We start from the raw sequence: 6,908 nt of genomic DNA, 5'->3' as shown, positions 1-6,908 counted from the left end.
AGCTTGTTTTATAATTATGTTTTATATAAATAATAAAACAAAGTTGGTGTCTCAGTTTCACCAGACAGTGATTTGGACACCCCCGGGAAAAACATGAAGAAATTGAAAAAAGGTATGTTTTTTTATTCTATAGACGTTTCTTCGTTACATTTTTTTTATATATCTAATATTTATGTACATGAACTTTGTAAAAACATTCCAAGCTGATGGCGATGCGGGCGGGCCAGCAACACGTACTAGAGCAGGTACATAACTGTTTTAGACGTGATCTTTAGGAATCTAAATAAATATATGTTTCAATACTTTAATGCTAATTGTTAATAAAATCTATATTTACAGGTCAACAATCACGGGCGGATAGCAAAACAAAGAAAATTGTGAAAAGGAAATTAATAGGTATGTACACACAACTTGTTTCCTTCTTTATAAATTATGTAAATCATATCTGAAAGTTGGTGTCTTAGTTTCAGTCGATAGCGACTCAGAGATGGCTGGAGATTTCACCTTAGGTCACAAAGGCGATGCGGTTGAGCCAGAGAAGCATGCAACTGTGGTGAAGGAAACAAAAAAAGGAAAACATGAACGGGTGCTAAGGCGAAGTGGGAAACAACCAAAAAGCAATAAGTGGTCAAAAATAAAAACACGTTCAGCGCCTATGCAATTGTACAAATGCATCAAGTCTCTAACCAGTAATCAACAAGAGGACGTGAAGAGGATGGGGTTTGGTAAGATGCTATCATTCAACATCAGTAGCATACCTGCAAAACTTGCACACTATGTTGTGGATCACTTCAACACGGAAGAAATGGCTATCGAGATGTCATGTGGGTCAATAAATGTTGATGTTGAGTCTGTGCATGACCTTCTTGGAATTCCTAACAAAGGGATAGACATGCAAAATGTAAGACCATCTGAAAAGCTTGATGTTGCTGTTATGGCATGGAGAAAACGATACCGTGCACGATTTGTGGCACCGACAAAACTGGCACAATCTATAGTCACAAGTGATGAAGACAATAGTTTCAATTTCCGACTAGACTTTCTAATGTTATTCTTAACCGTCATGGTTGAGTGTAATAGAAATGGGCGAATGATAGAGTGGATTTTGAAAAGTTTTACTGGACATACAGATTTCAGTAAAATTAATTGGTGTGCCTATGTCATTCAGCAAATTAAATCGTGTAAAGATGGATGGAAGAGGTGTGATCCTGATTCTCCATTTTCCAGGCCACTCATGCTTTTGGCTGTAAGTGTTTTCTGTAAGAAAACTTACTAAAAAATATAGCTATACAACATTTGTTTAGTTATCTTACCAATTTCAATTGTTTTTTTTTCATTACACAGCTGCTGTACGTCGACCGAGTTAAATGTACCGGACTTGAAGTGGACCGGTCAATCAACCCAATCGTATTCTGGAATAAAAACGAATTGAAAAAGAGAGAAAGATTGGAGATAAAAACAGGTGGTTTTGGAAGAGGCAAGTTGCATGAAGTTGTTGTGGTTAAACGGGATTCAAGAAAAACTGAGTTACGAGTTAATGATGAAGTTCTTAATGTAAGATTACTAATCATAACCAGTTTCAAAATAATTATCTTCTTTCAACATCACTTACAAAACGTTTTTTAAAACTTTCTTTGTAGAATGAGATTGAATCTATTAAAAAACATTTGGATGTCATGGAAGCCAAAAAGATAACGGTACAAACAAAATTGGATGTGTTGTTTAATGCTCATCCACACAATGTGCAAGTTAAGAAATTGATACAACGGTATGAGAAAATTGTTCACTCCAGGAAAACAAGGGTATGGCTGGTGCCTGATACCCCACAGAAAAAAATTGTCGGGGTCCTTATGTCTCTCAAGAAGACAGTGCAAAACCCCGAAAATGATTACACAGAAGGTAATACGAATGACGGATAAATCACTACCTTAAATATGTATTAACTTTTACTACAAACGGTAACTAATTAGTTTTTTTTGGCCAAATGCAGAAGATCAAGATAATGCCGCAACTGCAGCTGAAGTGGCAAACATTGATGGTATAAACTTTTTTACATACCTACTTAGATTCAATCAATTTAATCTTACAAACATAACACTACCACTAAAGAGCCCTACATGATGTTACATTTTTCTGCAAATAAAAAAAATGTAGCATGATTTAATTAAAAATAACGTAAAAAAGTAATAGAAAGTAATCAGCCAAAAGTAAAGTTAACCACCTTATGTATCTCCTAAAATGCAAACTAAACGTAAAATATATGTAGATGGGGGTGAGGGTGACAAAACACAAGAGAAGATACCAGATTCGCCAGCTAGTACACAAAAAAATGGCACATGTGCAGTGACACGCGACGAAGAAAGTCAGGCAAAAGATTAAGAGAGGAAAGCTACACCGACAAGTAAGTTCTACATGTTATTTTATTTCATTCAACCATTATATAAATGTAACACCCCGTGTTTTCCAAATGTCAAAGTCAAAGTCAAATGTTGACTGTTATTGGAATTAATCTATTTAAATTTTTGTATTATGTGGAGTAAGTGTTGTATAAGCAAAATGAATCGAACGTTAATCGAATGCGAACCGATAATCGACTTTGAATAGTAGGAAGTAACAATGCGATAAAGTTAATCAATCAATAATCAAGCTAATCGAATCAATCATCGAACTCGAACCTCGAATTACGTGAACTCTGGTACTTTTATACGTGTGTGTGTGCCTTATGTGTTACCTGTGCGTGTTTACTTTACGTCGTGGTATGTGGTGAATCAATCAAATCGAAACTCGAAGGATAATCGAACTCAATCAAAATTGAACTCGAATTATGAAGTAAGGATGCTTATATGTTAGATATAGTGATTGGGATTAAAAGTAATTTGAATAGGAACTCTATCATACTCAAATTATCGTTCATCGAAAGCGAGATATCAAAAATCGTCGTGAAACGCTCAAAGGTTGTGCCAATCGAACAGGGCAACCTGGTCGAACAGGCCAACCGATCGAACAGCCCTGTTCGATCGGCCAGCCCATTCGATCAGTGCAACCCTGGCCAATCGGATGCACCTTTCCTCTTTTGGAAGCCTATAAATAGGGCTGTCATTGTCATCCTTACCACTTTTGGAAAGCTCTGACCGACCAGCTCCTATTCTTCACTATTTCTCAGATTTCTCTCCGAATCGGTAAGTTTTCACTCTAAATCTTGTACGATCTTGTTCCTTTAATGATTCTACACCTTTCTATCTTTCAAAACTTGGATTCTAACCGTGAAATCACCAAGATCTAGGTGTTCTTGGGTGATGTCATCATGGTGTTCTTCAAAGAACATCATGTTTTGGCATCATTAAACCATGATTAGCTTAGATCTAGCCGATTTCCACATAAACAAACTAAAATCTATCAAAGATCTTAACATTTCACGGTGGAAAGGATTGAAAGACGGATTTGTCAACCAACTTTCAACTCTTTTACACTCAATACTCTAAAACCGGTAGAAAGCGGAGCTTGAACCACTCACAAATCATTCTAAACTATCACATGGTTCAAGGTTCGGATTTCCAACCACGAGATTCACTGACTTCGGGTCAAATGCTAAACTATCGTTCCGAACAGTTTACTGGCCGGACTTGGGTGATTCCTGCCCGAACCAGTAAAACAAGTAAGGACCAAAGTTCTATGGTTTAACTCGTTGTCGAAATATCTCAAAATCATACCAAGTTAACCAAAACAGCCAAGTGTTAGACGATAGACTAACCAGGTCAGAAAGGCTGACCGAACGGCTAGGCCATTCGAACGAACAGCCCAACCGAACGGACTTCCCAGCCGATCGACCGGGTTAACCGATCGGCTGACACATGGTTCACACTATTCACATATTCATGAAGTATGGTATTGATGTGTGTAAAATACAACATATAAATCACATCAATTAAGGCATAAAACTACCCCTTTTTAAGTACTAATGTTGGAAAAAGAGTGTTTTTGTCTTTCTTTTGTATTTTCAAGATGAAATGAGCTCAAATTCACAAAAGAAGCAAAAAGACAACTAATTCAAGCATAAATACAAGAAAAGGAATAAAAGTAGGCTGCCCGAACCCTCAACGGCATCCTCCAAGGCAAAGAAGAGAAAGCAGAAGTCTGAACACGCCCCGTGCTCAGCCAGCACGGGGCCGTGCCCAAGAAGCAGCATAAAAGACAAACTTATAGAAGCTTCCATTGCCCACCACGGGGCCGTGTCCAGCGGGCACGGGGGCGTGGTGAAAGTACAGCAGGCGCATTAATTGTAATTGCGAATTACAATTAATGAGGAGAGAGAGTGTCAGACGGGCACGGGGGCGTGTCCAGCGGACACAGGGCCGTGCCCAGCCTTCTGTTCAGCCTATAAATAGGAGTGCTTGGTTTCATTCCATCTCATCCCTTGGCACACCACCTCTCTCACACTTCATCCACCACCCACCACCACCATAACACCATCATCCACCACCATCATCCATTGTCCATCGTAGAGTGTGTGAGTCGTCTCGGGATCCAAGATTGACCGTAAGAGTTCTTGACAATCAAGGCCATGTTTGCCTAAGTCTCTTACATCACTTGGTGAAGACAAGTGTTTAGTATAATACTTTTTATTTTTAATCTTTTGCACTTTTTATTTGGTTTTGTATTAATGACTTTAATAACTAGTTGCTTATGTTGAAGGTGATCTTTCCTTATCGTTTGTCCGTGGTGTCTTGGCATTATTTTACTGTCTATATAAAATAAAAGATTTTCACCATTCATATCGCCACGGTCTATATGGAGGTATGTTGGCTACCTGGTCGGGGGTTAAGGGAACGGTTTGGTAAGGGTCTTGCCCTTGTTCAGCGTTTAGAGGTCCTGCTTGGGACCTGGGTCAAATTTAGTAGGATCTCCTTCAATGCCCATAGGTATTGGATGGCGGGGATCCAAACTCTTTGACCCCCTCATAAGTTAACTACTATTAATACTATAACCCGGCTATTTAGGACTGTATCCCTGCTGACTCAGACTACTTAGCCGAGGGTAACGTCACCGCCGAAAGCGGGGCCTACCACAATTTGCATTAATAACTTAATTCATTATCTTTCAATAATCCGACCCTTTAGGATTGTATCCTTGCTGACTCAAACTACTAGGTTGAGGGTAACGTCGCCTTCAAAAGAGGGGCCTACTACAATAACTAAGATAATCTCTTAAACAAGTGCAAAAGTGCGAAAATAATCAAAGGTTATACTAATACACGTGTCGGATCCAAGTGATTCATCTTGTCTATCTGTTTTTATTTTATTTTATTTTTCAGCATTTAGTTAGTTTTTATTTTCTTAGTTAAAAACATTTTTCTCACTTTTTGATTTGATTAGACGTTGAGGATAAACCGGTATTAAAAGCTCTTGTGTCCTTGGACGACCTCGGTATCTTACCAACACTATACTACGTCCACGATGGGTGCACTAGCCCATATGTGTGTTTAGTGTTAGTAAATATCGTGTTTTATAAATTTAAAACTTGACTAAAAGTGTAAAAGGGGCTTAAATATACATCAAAAATATAACACACTTCACGCACATCAAGTTTTTGGCGCCGTTGCCGGGGACACAAGGATTTTAAGAAAGTTAGGAATCAACGGCCTAATCATATTTTTATTTTTCTTTTTAATTTTTAGGATTTTTCTTAGATTTTCAGCTTCTGCAGGGCTCAGCACGGGCCGTGCCTGGTCGGACACGGGCCGTGCCCAGCATCGTTACTGGCAGTTTTTGTTTTCCAAGTTACAGAAGGCTGACCACGGGGCCGTGCCGGTGCAACACGGGGCCGTGTCCAACTTCCAGTAACTGGGATCTGGAAAACAATCACTGAACTCCGACCACGGGCCGTGTTCGCTAAACACGGGGCCGTGGTGAACCTTCTGACCAACATTCTTTTCTGTTTTTATTGCAGGACTTGGAACCCGACGCCAACCTCACGTAGTGTATGAGCTCCAGTTCCAATAAAGACATAAAAGAACCACTAGAAGAACCCGAACGCTTTCTCAGAAAAAGGTTAAAAGCCAAAAACCAAGAGAAGGTTTCGGGTGACCCACCTCCAATGGCGGACCAACGCCCTTATGGATTACCTACGACCCACCGTAGGTAATCTAGGCGCCGCTATCAATGCTCCGAATGTCGAAGCTAATAACTTCGAACTTCGGCCGCATTTGATACAAATGCTCCAAAACTCCGCAACCTTCCACGGGCTTGCGGACGAGGATCCCCATCTACATATAACTAATTTCTTGGAAATATGTGATACCTTTCGGATCAATGGAGCATCAAACGACGCCATCCGCCTCCGTATGTTTCCCTTCTCACTAAAAGACCGAGCGAAAGCTTGGCTCAACGCCCTCCCAGCTGGATCGGTAAACACCTGGGATGAACTAGCCCAAAAATTTCTATATAAGTATTTCCCTCCCGCTAAAACTGCTAAGTTAATGACTGAAATTAATACATATTCACAAGAGGACGGGGAATCCTTATATGAAACTTGGGAAAGGTTCAAGGAGCTATTACGCAAGTGTCCCCATCACGGCCTCGCAATATGGCAACAAGTATCCACTTTCTATAATGGATTATTGCCACACACTAGGCAGACACTTGATTCTAGCTCCGGGGGACTTTTAGGTAATCGACGCCCACACGAAATATATAATCAAATTGAGGAAATTGCTCAAACCAATTTTCAATGGCACACCCCCCGGGGAAATAAGTCTATCGCCCCAGGCGCCCATAAGGTCGATGAAAGCACTTCTTTACAAGCCCAAATCGAGGCCCTTTCTGTCACGGCCCCCGACCCGGTTTGACTCGTTTCAGGAGCCGCGGGACAGAAATCCCGTGATATTTATTTATGTGATTTTAGCAGCGGAA

The 6,908-nt window shown here is 40.1% G+C and overlaps 1 non-coding gene across 1 annotated transcript; it reads right to left on the bottom strand.

Annotated features, from left to right (window-relative positions):
* Nucleotides 1-6,469: 6,469 nt before the first annotated feature.
* On the bottom strand, nt 6,470-6,576 carry LOC118479975. The gene has a single exon (XR_004861617.1). It is a non-coding gene; the product is annotated as a small nucleolar RNA R71 (small nucleolar RNA).
* Between the last annotated feature and the right edge of the window lie 332 nt (nt 6,577-6,908).

The sequence above is a fragment of the Helianthus annuus genome, chromosome 6 (genome assembly GCF_002127325.2).
Source record: "Helianthus annuus cultivar XRQ/B chromosome 6, HanXRQr2.0-SUNRISE, whole genome shotgun sequence".
Classification (NCBI taxonomy): Eukaryota; Viridiplantae; Streptophyta; class Magnoliopsida; order Asterales; family Asteraceae; genus Helianthus; species Helianthus annuus.
The sequence above is the reverse complement of the archived record's forward strand: the minus strand, read 5'-3'. Positions and strand labels throughout refer to the sequence as shown.